This window comes from Mycteria americana, chromosome 10, assembly GCF_035582795.1.
Source record: "Mycteria americana isolate JAX WOST 10 ecotype Jacksonville Zoo and Gardens chromosome 10, USCA_MyAme_1.0, whole genome shotgun sequence".
Classification (NCBI taxonomy): domain Eukaryota; kingdom Metazoa; phylum Chordata; class Aves; order Ciconiiformes; family Ciconiidae; genus Mycteria; species Mycteria americana.
In genome coordinates, this window is record NC_134374.1 from 15,878,752 (window position 1) to 15,897,000 (window position 18,249).

The 18,249-nt window shown below is 41.5% G+C and overlaps 1 protein-coding gene across 16 annotated transcripts in view; it reads left to right on the top strand.

Annotated features, from left to right (window-relative positions):
- The window catches only part of HTR2C (5-hydroxytryptamine receptor 2C), a 181,895-nt gene that overhangs the window by 93,637 nt on the left and 70,009 nt on the right, over positions 1–18,249 (top strand). For 12 of the 16 annotated variants that reach the window (XM_075513022.1, XM_075513016.1, XM_075513026.1 and 9 more), the window contains one exon: positions 5,004–5,427. The exons of the other annotated variants lie outside the window; for them this stretch is intronic. The gene's annotated coding sequence lies outside the window, so the exon portion shown is untranslated. The remainder of the gene's footprint in view (positions 1–5,003; positions 5,428–18,249) is intronic. 16 annotated transcript variants of the gene reach the window in all.

An 18,249-nucleotide genomic window follows, 5' to 3' on the forward strand; every position in this document is an offset into this window, starting at 1 on the left:
TTTAGTTAATAACATCCAGTATTACTGAAACTGGGTTTAAATATTCTTTCATTCTGTTTGTTTGGGTTCTATTTGTTATTCCCATTTCAATCACATTTAAGCAGTTCTGGGGTAAGGGGCAGGCATACCCTGTCCCCCCACCTTTGGCTCTCTCCCTCAAACCAATGTGCAGAGCCATGCAGAGAAAAAGTTATCCAGTGCAGTGTCTACATTGTGGTCAAAATGCAACTGCAGTCTACACAGTCAACCTTTCAAAGATTAGAACGAATAGAAGAAACATTTTAAATTGTTTGTGGACTAAGAGAGAAAAAGGCTTGCAATTGAATCTGAGATTTATAGCCTTTGCAGTTTGTTCTTCTGTAGTTACTTCTTTCCAAGATCTGTCACCACTGTATTGTCCCCATTTCTGTCCAACAGTTACATTAGTTCACTGACAAACTATTATTAAGCAACTGCAGTCTACTTTAATAGCTAGTTTTCTAATTAAATATCTGTAACGGTTTTGTTCTCAGTCCTGGACTTCAGGCATTTAATCTGTTGCTGTCCAGTGTCTTGCATCTTTTATGTATTTTTTTCCTTCTCAGACATGTTTGTGATGGGAGGCCTTTTCTCTGGCTGTGTCACAGTAGGGTTGGAAATGTCAGGCATTAGGCTCTTCCTTCCTGCAGAGGAAGCAGACACGTTTTTGCCATATCCAGTAACACACAGGGGTTGCTGCGGGTGCATTCAGTTTGACTGCGCTGTTCTGCAGGGTTGCCTTTTGCAGTGTGGACAGCTGCATGCCAGCTTCATCGCATGTCTCATCAGGTTGTGTTTCCCACACAGAGCCGGTAGCTCACAGTGCCCTCCGGTGAAGCCTGGTTCAGTAACCACGGACGTTTCTGCCTCCTGCACGCACACGTAGCTTGAGGAGGATGCTCTGAAACGGGCATCCTTGGCGCGGGTTCAGTGTGCTGCGGACATGCTCCGCAGTGGACGGGCTACCCTTTGGTCTTCTTGGATTTACTTAGTACCAGGGGTGTCCATGGGTAGGATTCAGATATCGTACCCTCACGCAAGGAATACGTATTTGTCTTAAACAGGATTGTAACTCGATTGTTTTAAAAGAATAACATGAAGTCAGCATAGGTGGCTTTTCTTCCTAAAGCCATATAAATCTCTGTGAGGCTCTGTCGTCAGACCCAGAAGAAATCCAGTGGGCTCAAAGTCATAGGCTCAGAGTTTTGCTTGTGGAAGGAAGGTCTGGAGAAACCGGGCTTAGAGTAGAAATAAAAATGGAACAAAACTGAGTAAACCCCTGTTCTGTGTCTCAGTCACAGCAGTTTAAAATTGAGTTAAGTTTTCAAATTTTTTTGTAGTTTTTTGGGTTTTTTCAAAGATGATTCTGAGTAGTCATGTAGCAGCTCAACTACAGTGCTAAACTCAGCCTGCAAGATACTGAAAAATGTATTAATAATGGTACAGAATCTTAAATGCCCTGACATTATCCTGCTACTGCACTGACGTTAAACATTTACACATTTCAGTGGAACAGCAACTTAATTCTTAATTAAAATCACTAAGTAAATGCAGATTATATTTAATTTAAATATTTATAGAATTTGTTTAAGCTTTCAAAATAGATTAGATGTTGAACAGCAAAACCACTAACATCTGAATGATAATTTTACTTCTGAGCCCAATTAAGAAACTAGTCAGAAATACAGCTAATAAGTTGCTGTGTTTGAGGAAATATTTTATAATGTTGTATGTACAGAGGGCCTTTAAAAATGCGTGCTCTCAAGTAAAAGGGATAGTTTAGAAAAATTTTGTTACTTCTGACAGTATTTTAAAATCTTGCATTGTCTCTTTGCTTTCTGTTAGTTGCAGTTCTTCCCATTACCCTGAATACAACTGCAAAAAATATATAGTGAACCAAAGGGAGATGAAAACATACCAACATGACAATCCACTTGATTTTTATAATGCTTAGCATGTTCAATTGAAACACATGATTATCCCAGTTGATTTTAATTAGTCAGCACACGTAAAGTTAAGCATGTATGTAAATGTTTTCAGAGTAGAAGTATAAGCCTGCATGAAGAACATTTTTACAATCTTAAGGATGTTCCTATCTGTAAAGAAATTCTTCACGTTAAAATCTATCACAATATTCCCCCCAGCAATATTGTTTTGGTAATCCTGTATATCCTTTGACACAGCACTTTCTCCAATATGCCACGAGTAAAGACTGCCAAGGCTTTTTCAGGGACAAGTTCAAACTCGGCTTCTCACTCCTGTTTTCCTCAAAGCCAGTTTTATTCCCTGCTACACCTTTTCATTTGGGGAGACACTTTCCCTGTTGCATTTACCAGTCACATACCTAAAGGTGATCAGATCCTACAGGCTTTAGGATGATTTAATATAACTGTAGGTTTCATTTTGCAAAAATGTTAATGTTGCCCAAATAACCTGATATCTATGAAATCTTCCAGGATTGGGTTTGAACCTTCTGGAAATCTGTTTGGCAGTGTCTCAAGTTTTCCAGTGAGGCAATGAGTGCTCCTGAGATTGAAAGGCTCCTTGTGTCTTTCATAGAGATGTTTCAACAGTACTTCTTAACTTGCCTTACGGTCTTCCATTGGTTTTTACTCTGTATTATGAAGTCTGTAAAAGCTGCAAGATCTTTTGTGGTTTTCCTTTATGATGCTACTAAACATTATGTGAATGTTTTAGATTGTATTTCCTGTCTATTTGTACACTGCTGTTTAGGCTGGAATATAGCATGTCTTTAATTCTTTCTTGGCCTCATTACATTTCATTCCTTGCTTCACTGCATCATCTGTCTTGTTAGTCCATAAATCTGATCTATTCTAATCACTGTAAATTCTCTGTTTCCCCTAGCTGTGTGTCACCAGCAAGACTAGTCACTTTGGAAATTGCATTCCTGAAAGGTCATTTTATAAAAGATACAAGAGGAGGCATTGTTCAGTGTTGATGCTTAAGGCTGGGGGCTTGTCACTCATCTTAGCCTTAGAGCAGCCACTGCAGTCTGTTCTCTGTTCATAGGCTGATCTTGGTAGCTATCACATGCTGAGATGGTCACCAAGGTGAGTGCCTTCGGCCTCAAACTAGTAGCACAGCAAAGTCTTCACTGGGATTTGTGATCTGTATGCAGTATAAATTACATTGTATTTGTAGGGTGGCCTGGTAAAGGAGAGTTGCCAGTTCAAAGTCACTTTTGTTGGAAAACGGACTTTTTAAAGACAGAGATTTTGTGGTACTTAGAAACAGACAGGGATGCACAGTCAAGAACATGCAATGGCTGTTCCATCACAGGATCCTCTTATACAAGAACACATTGTACAAGTCTCCTGTGCCTCACCCTTGGCTTTCTCCCCTCTTCCAAGAGCACTGATGGGTTGGTACTTGGTATATTGATATGACAGTATGTCAGTGGTTTAGCTGAGATCAATTACATTCAGTAACTTTCCCATTTTCAATGCTTATAGATGTCAGTGCCTCCGCTATGCTCTTATTTCTGTGCCGATCCTGCTTTGGGGCTGGTTTGGTGGCACAGACACTGTGTGCTGCAACCAACACACATCTGCTAACGGCCTTCCTTGTACTGCTGCTGCTTCTCCTCCTCCTTCCCACTCATTTAGCACTTCTGCATTGCGTTAGATAACCACAGAAAACTCTTGGGCAGAGATTTCCATCTTTCTTGGATGCCTGTACGGCCCTTAGCAGAATGAGCCTTGGCTGATGCTGCTTCGATGCTCTGGGGTCCGTGTGAGTGTATAGGGTGTACTGTTGAGTTTTGTCATTTATTTTCTTAGGCTGTGCAGCAGTGATGTTTTGGAGCAAGAGGTACTCAGTGTCTCAAACTATCATGCTCTTCCTTGGCCTGGACTCCCGTGCTGGACTGACTCCCCTTGCCAGCCATGCTGTATTCCATGATACGTGTAGTGGCTCATGGCTACAATTCACGCTTGCAAAAGGATACTATTCACTGTCTTGGATAAATGAGTTTGAGGTTCATGAATGAAAAGAACAGGATGAAAGCTAGATACTAGTATTTATTTTTCTTGAATCCCTCCATCCTGTTTTTCATTTCTTTCTGATGTTTCAGATGGGTGTCTGATGATGCTGTAGACATAGCCGGGGAGAATAAGCGGAGATGAAAACATGCCAAGTTTTGGTTGGTTTACTGAAGGGCAGTTTCCAAAACCATGTGATACTACTACAGCAAAATTCAACTCTGGTGTTTCATAGAGGTTTTAATTAATTAATGTATTTATTTAATTTTGTGAGGTTTAGTAGCTTTTTAATGACTTTTAAAATTTGTTTCTGTTCATGGGTGACTCAGATTACTTACTTTTCTAGCCGAGGGATGCTGCAACATCATGTGTCATGCTATACTGGCTTTGATAGTCCACCAGTGACTGCAGAAGGTAGAAATTCTCCCTGTTGCATAGAAATATACCATTATATTCCCTTCTGCTAATTTGTCAGATACGCTACTTTAATTACCAAAGTTAACACGTAGAGGTCTGATTGCTGAAAAACTTTGGTGACGGATTAAAGCTTCCTGGCTGGAGCTGGTGTGTTGTGTTTGCAGAAGAGAAATTCAAATAAGCATGAGCTTGCATCAATTGAACCCAGAGAAGAAATTCAGATGTAAACAAGACTAAATAAACAAGTAAAGTGGAGTAGAGAGTGGTGTGAGCTCTTGCTGGTGTTTGTGTGATGAAAGCTGCTCATATTTGAAGCTGTTAATTGTGGGCAATTTTCCTTGGTGTTGTGAGGTTTGAATTACCCAGAACTATGTTTTATGATAAAATACTAAAACCACAACAAATTCTGAGTAAGCCACAGATGACCAAACCATCTGATTAATAGGATTTTATCTAATGGACTAATTTAATGGGGATGTTTGAAATGTACTGTGTGGAAGCCACAGATAGATTCAAATTTCAAGGATGAACATTGTTCTTCATTCTTCTCTCTCTCTTCCTCCAGAGGTCTCCCTGGTGTATTTGATTCTCCTCCCTGGTAAGCAGTTCAGCTCAGTGCCATCCACAAGTGCAGAGTGCTTCGAAAAGAGCCCACTGAAGGCATGCTAGCAAGACCCTGAGTCACAGATGGAGCAAACTTTCCTAGCTTGTCACCGTACACTGGCCTCAAATCCTCTTTGGAGCAGCTACCAGAGGGGCTGAACTTTGCTGTTTCCTGCTGTGCTGCCTGGCACCTTTTCTGTGTTAGCAAAGGCTGATGGAAACCTGCGTCTAGGTGGTACCGCGTGAGAGTGAGATAGTTGCCCTGCTCCCTGACGGCCTCTCCCTGCTTTGGTCCCTGCCAGCAGCGTTGCGTCACCACGCACCAGATGTGCAGGCAGCTGCAAAGAGCTTCCCTCCCTGAGCGCAGGTGCTCTCTTTCAAGAAAAAAGTAAGTGTTGGTCAGTAAATGCCGGGCAAATGTATTACTGTATGTTTGGATAGAAACAATGCTGCTCCTTGGGCGCAGGTGAGGGGGAGAGGGCAGTCCAGAAGTCTGGCAGTGGCTGGGTTGGCTAGATTGGGAAAGTGCCAATGCCAACCCACTGCCCTTAATTTGCCTGGCAAGGCATCTCTCCCAGATGAGATGTGATGAGGTGAACCAAAGATTCTCTTTAGGAAGGTTTACTTGGTTTAAAATGCTTTGTTAGCAAATACTGATTCTGACTTCTTGTAACTTTTAGCTAGCCCCAGTTCACCTCTGTCTTTATTTTAAATTGAAAGGTACTTTACCTGAAGTGGTCTCATCAGCCAAACCACTGCTGGGTTCACACACAGAATAATTTAGTGTTAATTTGTCTCATTTCTTTACTGTCCAAGGTGAATCTCAGGGGACTAAAGCTCTGAACCAAGTGGCTTCAAGCTATTCATCTGGAAAACAGAGCCACTTAAACCTTTGTAAAGAAAATAATTTAGTAATCAGTGCAAGAGACCTGTCTCTAAGCCAACCCATTTGGAAAAATTGCCAGTGTAGTAATTACAAACATTTTATCACAATAATATTGATGATGCCTTTCCATTATTGCCAGCATTTCTTCTTCCTTGCAACTACAGGACTGAGCTGGTTTTGCATCCTCTTCCGTGATCCTGCATTAGAAGTGCTTTGTAGTTTGAGATTGACACTGCAGAACTGGACATTGAGAAGAGACATTTTTCTGGGCGTTTCCCTGCAGACCGATGCAGCTAAAACCATTGGGAAGTGAGGAAGACATTGCTGCTGTGCTGCTGGCAGGGCAGCAAGTGTTGCCTTCCCAGCTGTGTACCTCCTCCCTCTGGAGCAGGGAAGGACCCAAGTCTCTGCTCTCTTGTGTGAAGGGGAAGAAGGGGCCAGAAAAGTGTTTGTTTGCCTGCACACCCCTGCCTGCCAGCCCACGCAATCAGCAGCATGCGCCAGGTTATGGGTGTCTCTGGGAACACACCAGTGCCTGTGGCATGGCACTGGTCTCCTGCTGTGCCCTCCAGATGTGCCAATTCTAGGTAATCTCACCCAAACACAGAAGTTTCTCACTCTCTTGTAAAGCATCAGTGGATCAGTGTTTCTGTGCATTCTGCTAATTAGATATGTATAGTGACTCTTAGAACTTTTATCTAATCTCAAACTTCAGGCACATATCTTATAGTTTTTCCTCATTCTTACTGCAAATGCAAAAATACTTATTTGTGTTCTTGAACACACATTTAACAGTGCAGTTTCTGTACCTTCCAACCAGCAAGGTCCCATGGTAGTGGATATTGCACAAACACAAATGAAATTGCTTTTTATTTTGAAAAGTTTACTGGCAAACATAAAATTTGGGGTGAAATACTGCATAAAAGCAAAGTGAATGGTAGGCTGGTCTACAGTTGCAATGTTAATCCCAAGGTTTTGGCTGTGTGGTTTTTAGCTTTGCTTTTTATTTGATTATCAGTTGTTTATAATATTTTGAAAGCATAAGTATTAGGGTAAGGGTCAAGTTCCTGTAGGTGTGCTGGTGAGATGCTCGCTGCTGTCCAGCAACAGTTACATCCTATTTAGGGCAAACTTCTGCAGGGGTTTGCTCACCTGACTTGGTTGCTGTGGGCTGCTATGTGGAAAAAAAAGACATGGGGCAAACCTTACCTTGAGCTGGGAGCAGGGAGACAAGTAACACGCGTTCTCCTGTTTCAAACTCAGGGAATCTCAAGGCAGCACTTTTTCCTGTAGTTCACAGCGAGGCAGTCCAGCACACATATCAAATCTAATGTTTTGCCATCTTGGTTTCATGCGATAAAGGTTACTGCCCTTTTAAATTAAAAACATGGAAAAATACAACAAGGAGCCAAAGTGATGTGCCTTGAGGAGCTGTGCAACTTGTAGGCATAGAAGCCTTTTCAGTGCCTTTCACAGCCTGGATTACATTGCTGACAACTATTTTCAGCATTGTTTTTTGAGCAATATTAGTGAGGAGGGAGCAGGAAGAAAATAATTTTAAACTGATGAGCCCTAAAGGTTCCTCTAGAAGATTTTCACTAGCTTCATAAAAGCTCCTGTAGACTTAATCTAAAAAATTACAGCAAAGATGGTTTATCGCCTTTTCATAGTCTTGTCTTTAAGCCTCTTGATTTTTAATGTACTACCCTTGTCCCTTAAAATACGGAAAAGTGTTTTGAATTTTTACAGACTAAAAAACTGGTAGGTGCCAATCTTCGAGGATGTTTTGAGTGACACTGTAGCAGGTAGCAGGGAGACAGAGGTCTGCACAAAAGGGCAAGACTCCAGGAGGGTCTCACTGGTGATGGGAGACTTGTGAAGTCTCAGACTGCTGCAGCACATCCTCCTCTGATGCAGGTAGAGATGGGATGTTTTTTGCCCCAGCACTCTGCATGCTTGCTAGTTTTGTCAACAAGTCCTTGATTCTGTAGAGATTTGGGGAGCAGCAGATCCAACTGGCCAGCGTTTACTTTGAGAGAGACTTCTCGAGAACAAGTAGGACAAGAATCAGTGATAACGGGCTGTCATTGGCAGCAGAGGTAACCAGTGAGTGTTTCAAAAGGCAGACTCTTCTCTTGTTCTTTGAGAGGTTCCTGGTATTTGGACAAGTCTATCAAAGAACAAATTTTTAAAAGATGTTTATTCCAGAAATGGCATTAAAGAGGATGTGGAGGCTGTTATGCAAGTTCTGCTCAAGGAAAACATTTGATTTTCCTCTCCTGGCACGGGTGGGAATGATTTGTAAGAATTTGTCTAAAAATTCATAAGAAAATAACTTTCTGGTGGAGAAGCAAAAAAAGCCTTAACAGCACCAACCCATTATTGCTTGTAGATTTTGATAGTGAAGATTTGTAATTTTGCAGAGGGTAGCTATTTCCATGAAAAATCCATGGTTGCTGTCTAGCAGTAAAAATGCTGTGAAGAACCACACAGGTTGTTTCTGGGGGAGCATTTCTCCCTGTGATGGCTGCAGTAGAATTGCTTCATGCTTCTCTCAGGAGAGAAAAAGCCCCCCTAACCTACTAGTGTGTTCCACGTGATCACCTACAGGATTTACCAACTTCCCTGCTAATCACCCAGTGGATGTAGGTTAGGATGTCCTGGCATCAGCATTCAGAGACCAAGAGGAAGGGAAGCCACCTCCAGCTGGATTTTATAGAGCTGTTTGTCTCCGAAAGCGCCAGCAGATTTAAATTACTGCTGCTGTTGTCAACAAGTTCCTCCTGCATGTTCTGTAATGATTAAGGTCCTTGGAGCTTTTGGATCACTTATGTTTCTCAGTGTAGCTACAGATTGTGAACATAAGGGTTGCATCAAGTATATTAAATAATGAATTGAAAGGCAGAGGTTCCTTTCCTTCTGTGTACTTTGGGTAGAAAAATTCCTGCTGACTCCACATTTCTTGCTACTGAAAAAGATAACCTGGTCAGACAGCTAAATGTTAACTTGAAGCTTGCCAGCTTTTTCACTTGATGTACAATTGCTCTTAGAAACAGCTGCTGCCTTGCTGCTACCAGTGCCAGAGAGTGTTTTGTTTGATGACTTAATCAACGTGTTATTCTATCAGGAACCATTTGTGGATTCAAATACAGATGTAGGATGATAATTTTTGGGAAAAAAAAAGTTAATTTCCTTGAATTCCAAACATGCTCATCATAAAACAGGACATGTCCTATTCCTGATATGCTCTCAAGCCAAGTCTAAGCAGGCTGTGCACCTAGTCCTAACTGCAGGGCAGTGACTTTGCTCTTATTATTTGCAGCAAATTTTCTTAGAACGTGATGGCTAAAAAAACATGAGGCCAGCTTTTTTTGGTAAATGTTAAAACTCTATCCATATCTCTTTGCAGCTTATTCTTTATTGTGTGATTACTTTCTGTACAAACTGAACCATGCAGCAGCAGTTTGAGGCTCACCTTTCAAAAACCCGAGAGTTAAAATGAAGTGCCAAAGCCTTAGATATACCTGGCTAATATGGACAAACCGTAGTGTCTTCTGATCACTTCTAGTTAGTGCTCCTTAGTTGTAGCCTAAAAAAGAAAAAATAAAATTAAAAAAAATATATAGTCTTGGACTTTTCTAAAGCAATTGCAGCTGAAGGAATATCTATATTGAAATTGGTTGGGGAAACTTCTTGCAGCATCACAATTTTGGCAGTATATGGAGCAGGAACAAAAACCTGCAAGCAATGGGTCCAGTCCTCGTCCGTCAGTAGAGTGATACTGAAAAATTTTAGCTGGTATGCGAGTCGTTCATTAAACCCAAGGAGAAACAATGGACACTTGGAGTTTTCTTTTCCAGGCAACAGTATGGATTAGTGCAAGGAAAAATCCAGCAAAACATAGTATTTCTTGCTTCCTTATCTACACAACCCATTTCGGATGTTTGTGAGATTGATCTGAGGTTCCTTCTCTGTTCCCATCCTATTCTCAGGCTACACATATTGTTGACCCATCATTATTTGCTTCATTATATGAAGTTTTCTGGGTTCTGCCAAGCAATGGTAGTAGAAAACCAGTGTTTCTAGGGAACAGAAGCAAGCTGGAAATGCTCCTCCCTTTTCCTTTTCCTCTGTATAACACCACAGGTTTGCCAGTTTCTTTTTTATCACCAGGTACGTAGAACCAGCTGTGTTATTAGAACAGAACAAAGGAAGTACAGGCCCTGCCTTCAAATGATGAAATGGCTAGGTTTAAGTCTTCAGGGAATCTGGGCAATGCTCTGCTTTGCCAAAGAGCAGGTCCTAGGTACAATAAGCCCATTACCAGAGAAATCATGTCCTTCTGACTTGTACCCAGCTCAATAAATGATGCCTGAAACATGCAGTCAGACCTCATTACTCTCCTTTGATTTGTGTCGGTGCTCAGCAGTGCGGATAGGTTATTTCTTTCTCTTGTCTTTTTAAGAGTTTATGGTCTGCGGAATAGCTGTTGCTTGTCCACTGTAAAAGCGAATGAGCTAAATATTTACCAGTGATTTTCTTAGTACCAACAGTAGTGCCTGGAAGTGGGCTACTGAGTTTCAGGTTCGTTTCGTGCCCTTCCTTTGTTCCACCTCCCTGCCGATAGCAAGGCCAAGTCAATCAGAGCATCGAGAGGGTTCAGATTACTAATGTTCTCAGCATTTACAGAGCTTTATTTCTTTGAAAAGAGAGAAGAGGATGAGTCTTTCTGCTCCACTACAAAGACTGTTGCTTTTTATGCTGAGCAAAGGTTTGCTTGTTTGGGTATTTTCCCTGGAAATAAATTTCATTGCAACTCTTTACTGCTGCATTGAATTAAAAGCTTCTTCTACCTATAGGTATTTTTATAATATTGCATGAAGCCAATATATGGTGACTTCCAGAAGAGATATTTTCATCCAGATTTGGCTTCTGCTGTTCTTTATTCTAGCTGGTATTAGACACTTCAATAGATACAGTATATTCAGTTTTTTGGGCGCAATGTAAAAAGGTACAATTAATATTATTGACCTTTGATTTGGGAGAGCATGTGGGTTAGATTACATATTACATTTTCTTTTGAAAGGCATTGCAAATTTTTCCTTTGGCAAAAATTCAAATGCAACAAAGTGAAGGTCAGCTTTTCATTTGATATGACCCTTTATTACCTGGGCTTCCTTCTAATCTTGTTCTCTCAGTTTTTGTATTGCTGCAATTCTATTGTGCTTAGAGTAAGTGGGACCAAACCCAGGACCACTGTGTTTATCCTGAAGACTTTGATAGTAGGCTTGCTTTGCATGTCTTAGAAGAATTAACAGTTCTTTTTGAATCCTGACCTGTATGTACAGTTTAAGTACTAATTTAGCTGCTACACTGCTCCAAAGCTTCAGCATTAATTCAGGAGATAATCAGCAATCCTGGCTTTCACAAACTTTCATAAGTTTACAGAATTATAGAGCTTTCTCTTGCAAGGAAATTTCTTGATCTTATTAACGAGGAAAACAAGAAGCTTAAAGCTGGCACAAGAACAGGTTTATTTTTTTAATTTCCAGGGTCTGATCATAGCATGCTTCCTCAGTTTGCAAGCAAGGACATGAAATGCATCTCATTCACAACAGCAGAAGATTTGTCCCAGTCTCTGCTGGGGAGACCAGTCATCCTTCGACAATCATGTTTCTTCTCTCCTTTCTTTTCTACCTAGTATCTTCCTGACTAGGAGTGCCCAATTACATCCTAACTGGCTTCTTTCTTTTTATTGACCAGCTCTCCTTCCAAACGGGGGTCAATGCTTGACCTGCTTTCTCTGCTGGATATGCTTGCATATTTTTTGTAGCTCTTTTGAGACAAACTATTAAAAAAAAAAAGAAAGAAAGAAATCCTAATTCATCGGGCTTCTGGATAAGCAGGATTTAAAATTCTGCAATTTGCTTCATAATTCTCTGTTAATGAGCAGGAGGGGAAGCTTAGCAAGTTCTTAAGCTTAGCAACTCTAGTGTATCCTATATGAACAGGGATGTAACTATTGTTCCTAACATCTACTTTCCTCTGCTTGTTTTAACACCTCCTGGATAGGTTAATCAGTAATTTTAACTGCAGTATGTGATTATGACTTGCAGTCATCTAGTACAGGTTGCATAAGGATGTGTTTTCAGGTAAAGCGAGGGTATGCACATGGTATCTTGAGAGATGTTTCTTTCAGCTCACTTCTTAGCAGACCTTTCCGGAGGCTTTTCCTGGTTTATTCTTAGCTTCTCCTGACACCTGCAAATGACTGCAGACAGATGGGTTATCTCCGTTGCGTAACAACTGTCAGCAAGCAGGACTCCTTCACTTCTTTGGGCCAATAACAGCAGGAAAACAGCTGACCCTCACCCGGTTTTATTCTGAGCGATGACGCTGACTCATGGTGCTCTGTAAACTTGTAGGGGATTCTTCCATAAAAGCAGTGATGTATTGAAAGTAGAGGTAGATAGCATCAGAGAAAATAGCTTAAGCTACTGTGAGTTATTTGTGTCCATTTGGCAATCTGCTCTTATCCTCAATTAAACACCATATTGCCCTGGTGTTCCAGCATATACATTGCTACCCAAAACAGGTATGAAATAAAAACTACTATATTAAAGGAGATGTGTGACCATGCAATAAGACTGTCATGTGTTTAGGGAGATGACCACTGCAATCTATTCTTAAATACACTGATTTTGTAACTGGTAAGTTGTACAGGCTATTGTACAGGGAGCGTATTCTCCCTGTCTGACCTCTTTCTGGGTTTGGGAGAATCTGTTTTACATTGAGTGTCATCACGGTTCATGCCCTGCCATTTCCACATGGTAGGAGAAGACATTAGGAGATCCTACCTCATGCCAATGCAGCTGGTAGCTACATAAGGTGTGACATTAGAAAGCAGCTTGCTAGTATCATGAGAAAATACTAAAGGCCCTATCTTCAGACCTTGTAAAATGCACTTAGTTTGGCATTGTGAAAATATGAGGTGATATCTCTGGTGGTTCTCACACAGTTATTTTGGCTTTGTATTGCCACTCAGCAGGAAAGTGTTGAGGGGTCTGAGCCAGCTTATGCATGTCTTCACTGGTGCCTGGTGGAGTTGCTCATAGGGACAATCACAAACAGGGCATCTGGCCAAAATCCTGCAGCTGAAGTTGCAGCTACTTATGCAACTATCTGTCACCCACCACCATTCTTTAGCTCTTTAGGAGGCCAGTGATGTTTTCTTATGAAAATCCGTGTTGTTATTGTTGTGTTTTAGTAAGAAGTAAAAAAGGACTCCTGGGCTAGAGACAGACAAGTCCCTGCGACATTTGCCATGAGAAGGACACCTGTGCTGGAAGTGAAGAGTGCTCAATACTTAAGGCTACGTTTAATATCCTGTCCAGTGACCTTTTATAAGAAAGCTGAGAGTGCTAATGCCCAGGGTAGTCTGTGAAAGGATATGTGCTTTTAATCAGCTTCCTAATAGTAGGATAATAAAAGCAATAATCCTTTTAGTGTTCTGCTTCTATTATCTCTATCTATGTTTTCAAGGTCACTAAAGCAGTAAAGCAGTGGGGAAGATAAGCTTCCAAGGAGCTGAGCTGTAGAGCAGTGAAAAACGTAGAATCATAGAATCGTTTAGGTTGGAAAAGACCTTTAAGATCATCAAGTCCAACCATTAACCTAACACTACCAAGACCACCACTATACCATGTCCCTAAACACCGCATCTACACGTGTTTTAAATACCTCCAGGGATGGGGACTCAACCACTTCCCTGGGCAGCCTGTTCCAATGCTTGACAACCCTTTCGGTGAAGAAATTTTTCCCAATATCCAATCTAAACCTCCCCTGGTGCAACTTGAGGCCATTTCCTCTCATCCTGTTGCTTGTTACTTGGGAGAAGAGACTGACACCCACCTCGCTATGACCTCCTTTCAGGTAGTTGTAGAGAGTGATAAGGTCTCCCCTGAGCCTCCTTTTCTCCAGGCTAAACAACCCCAGTTCCCTCAGCCGCTCCTCATCAGACTTGTGCTCCAGAGCCTTCACCAGCTTTGTTGCCCTTCTCTGGACACGCTCCAGCCCCTCAATGTCTCTCTTGCAGTGAGGGGCCCAAAACTGAACACAGTATTCGAGGTGCATCCTCCCCAGTGCCGAGTACAGGGGCACGATCACTTCCCTAGTCCTGCTGGCCACACTGTTCCTGATACAAGCCAGGGTGCTATTGGCCTTCTTGACCACTTGGGCACACTGCTGGCTCATATTCAGCCAGGTGTTGACCAACACCCCCAGGTCCTTTTCTGCTGGGCAGCTTTCCAGCCACTCTTCCCCAAGCCTGTAGCGTTGCATGGGGTTGCTGTGGCCCAAGTACAGGACCCAGCACTTAGCCTCACACCCAGCAGTATGGATTGTTCTCTTGCTTCCAGCCCTTGATGAGGGAGTCAAACCATATAGAGAACAGATTGAGTGGTTTCCCAGAGTGTTGGTCACAATGGATTTCTAATATAGCATGAGCTTTATCTTGTGGTCTCTGAGCATCATTTATTCAAACTGAGAATTTGCACTTTTTTCTCTTATAAGGAGGCCAAACTATTTGGCCTGGGAGAGGGAGGAGCTCCTGGAGGAGCCCTCTTTTAGCTGAGGGCTCTGATTTGTTTTGGCTTCAATGAGTTTGTCTAGTTTCTTCAAAGCAACAACAAAAACCACCCCACCTGCCTCAAAAAAACTGTCATCCACTGCATGTACTGATTTCTGTTGGTGAAATTTTTAGCATAATAGATTGGATGCAGTAGCAAAAAGATGTCATTTAAATGTCCAAAGTGTGCTTCTGTTCTCAGCTGTGGAGAACTCTACCCCTAGGTAGCAGACACACAATTTCCCTTGTCTTCATTAGACTCTGTATACAAGAACCAAATCTGGCTGTTTGCATATTAAAGCAGCATAATATTGAGTTGCCCATCTCTTGTGAGCTCTTGGCATTAGAGTGTCTCTACTGTCTCTACTCAGCGTGGTATCCTGTTTCCAACAGTGACCAGTAAAAAATGCCTAGGGAGGAGCACTGGGCCAAGGGCAAGCACACAGTCTTTGCCCCTGTAATCTCCCAGGCTCTGGCAATTTCTGCTTAGGGACTTCCTAAGCCAGATCTGGTATTGTCCTGTTTAATAGCCCCAAATAGATTTTTTTTTCTCTCATTATTTTATTTAATTGCTTTTTTAACTCACCTAAAATGTAGTATTCATGACATTCTGTGGCAATGAGTCCAATAGTTTTAACAGGGCATTTTTTGAAGTTGGAGGATTTCTATAGGTTACTGGAGGACTTCTCTAGTTTACCACCATGTCACTGGTATTGGCTACTCCTAGCTTTTCACAGGAACATATAAAACCTTTGAGATGGGCAGTTATTTATTGAATTTCCTAGAGAGAGAAATGTATTCTTTGGGCAGTCAGTAGTATACTGCTGTCATGAATTTAATAGTTCACATACCATATAACTTGTGGCTGTTTTAACTATGGATGATGTCACTTTTGCTCATATAGATGTCTTTTGAATGCATCTCTTACCTCTACTTTAGTGGTATTCTATGCTATTGAGCAGCAAATTTTATTCTCCTGCACAGAAAATGCACTGCATTTTTGTTTAGGCCTTGATTTTTTTCTTTCTTTGATGTTGCTTTAAGTAGAAGAAGCAAGTTTTGTCCTGGAATACGAAATAATTATTTTACTATAGATGTTTTGGTTAATTAAAAGATGTAGCCAAGCCCCAGTTTGTAGTACAAGATTTATTTTGATTGCCAAAGCCTTGAGCTGCCTTTACAGCAGAGCTCTTGTCCATACCCAGGGTCTGTTCCTTACCCTATTCATGTTGAGCTCTGCAGGCAGTTCTGACTCTGTTGGCTGAAGGACTCCCCGTGGTGGACAGGGTGTGTATGAGGACAGCATTGTAACATACATGTTGCGAGTGTACATAGGTGATGGAGAAACGAAGAACAGTGGTAATAGATGATAAGCAGCAGGATCAAAGAGTATTTTCTCATGCCAGAAAAAACCTTGCAATCTAATCTGACCTTTTCATATCACATAAACTATAAATTTAATCCCTTGCGATTCCAACCTGGGAACTTTTTTATTTTAGGTGCTGGCCATGTACCTTTTCTCCCTATAGCCTTGCTGTCAGTGTTAAAGCCCAGTTTTATTGCATACTGTGGCATGGTAATGATTTTGTATTGTGTACCACGCTGTCAACATCCAAGCCAAATTGTTGACAGTCTTAATGTGTTTTGGAGCAAATGCATTTCCTGAGGTACTATGTGTTCCACCAACATATAGTTAATATATCAGTTCTTCTGCCTCAGGCAGAGATGCTTAGGCTTGCATCTCTTGGTTGTTGCTTTTAATTTGAATTCAGTTATGAGCATTGAAGAAACTGTCTCAGACATTACAATTGCTTTAAATTCACAATAGAAATGGTCCGTGAGCCATCACATGGTTTTCAGACATTCACGCTGCTGAAATTCAGGCATCTATCTTAGGCTGTGCCGGGCAGCTGTGTCATTCCATGTTGGCTGCATAGGACAGCAATGATATTCAAGTTACGCTGAAGTTATATAAGATGAGTTGAGCTCCTCTGCTCAACGAACTGCTGAGCATCTAACTGCTCTTGAAAGGAGTGGTCCTGCTCAGGTTTCCCTGCCCTGCCTTCGCTCGGGGCTGTGTGTTTCCAGCACTTCTCTTTCGTTAGTTCTTGCCTTCACTGAACCCATTAGTGAAATAATTCAACTGACTAATTAGACAGTGAATATCCCAGCTGGAAAAAAAAAAAAAAAAAAAAGAAAAAAAGAAAAAACGCTGTGCTGGTGAACTGATACAGCTTACTTCCAAGTGATGAATTTCAGGCATGATGAAAGCCAGTCCAAAACATGACCAAAGTCATGCTTTCCCTCAGGTATCTGATGGAACAGCACTGAAGCATGAAAGTTCTGTGAAATACATTCCCAACTATCTTAATGTTATCATCTTCCTCTATTTTCTGCCTTTCTGTAACTGCTTCTAGTCTGGCAAGCAGAGTGGTTATCAAAGAGTTCCAGTTTATATAGAAGGGTGTGCTTTGCTCTTGTGGCTGAGCAAAAACCTTGAAAACTTCAAGTGTTTTGTCTAGGCTTTCTGTAGTGAGAAACCAGGGATGAACCCAGCTGTTGTATGTTGTTTGCTCTACTGCTTCTCTTAGATTTTATTTCCAAGATAGTAGGTCTTGATTTATCTACTTGTAAATTGAACATAAGTGTGTTTTACCAGTGTTGTACAAACATTGTGTGGCTGAAAGGCAGTCTGAGAGTCCGCGGATAATTGAGTTGCTGTGTAAGCACTTGTAATGAAGGAGTCCTGCTAAATTATCTGTCAGACTTTCTGTAGAATTTTTCCTGTGAAAATATACCAATATATTGTTGTCTTAAGGATGCTTTGAAATATGGTCAAGTGAATTAGTTCACCTAAAGAAAGAACATGTCTAAATTACAGTCCCATTTCTCTCTGTATCTGACACAAGCTGGTTTCTAAGACTGCAAAGCCAAAAGAAACCCAGGCTGTGGTGTTCTCCATTTTGCTCTTTCTTCCCCTCCCATTTTGGCAGCTTGCATGGCTCCTGCCACTGGCCAGGTATGTAAGTGGAAAGTTGGCAGTATTAGCCACAGGACACGTTCAAGCCTGGCTTAAAGTAGGACCTGCCAAGGATCTTGTAGGGACGCTTCTTCAACGTGACTCTTCACCCCACTGTACAGTTCACCAATGTTGCCTTAGGTCAACCCGATCCATAGGACCTGAGGCTGGTAGAAAAGCATCAGAGTTTCATTAAGATGCGGAGATGAGCTGAGTAGTTGTGTTGATTTACAGCGATGACTAACTGATTGGTGAACTTCTGGGTGCAATCTGAATTTCAGGGAAGGCTGTTTGCTCTGTGACAGTTCCCTGGTTTTGTTTATGATTGAAATGGAGTGGCCTTTTATCTCAGTGTTTGGCAGTAGGTGAAGCAATTGTACTATTTTGGCTGCCCTCTGACAGCTTGTCACAAGGATGCTGGGACTTGAGACAAGCATGAATCAATTGGCTTCTCAGAAGAATTCTGAGAACTGGCTCTCTGCCACTCTGCCTGGAAATGGGACAAAAATAATGCCATTGCTCAATTCTCTTCCACTTTGCTGAAATGCCCCAAAATCCTCAGGCTAGAAAAATGGTTCACAAAACTAAAAAAACAGCAGTGTGTTTCTGTTGTTAATAGTGCCGGGATTTAGGGTGACCGAAAGACCCAAAGTACTTGGCTTCGCTTGGTGAATTGAAG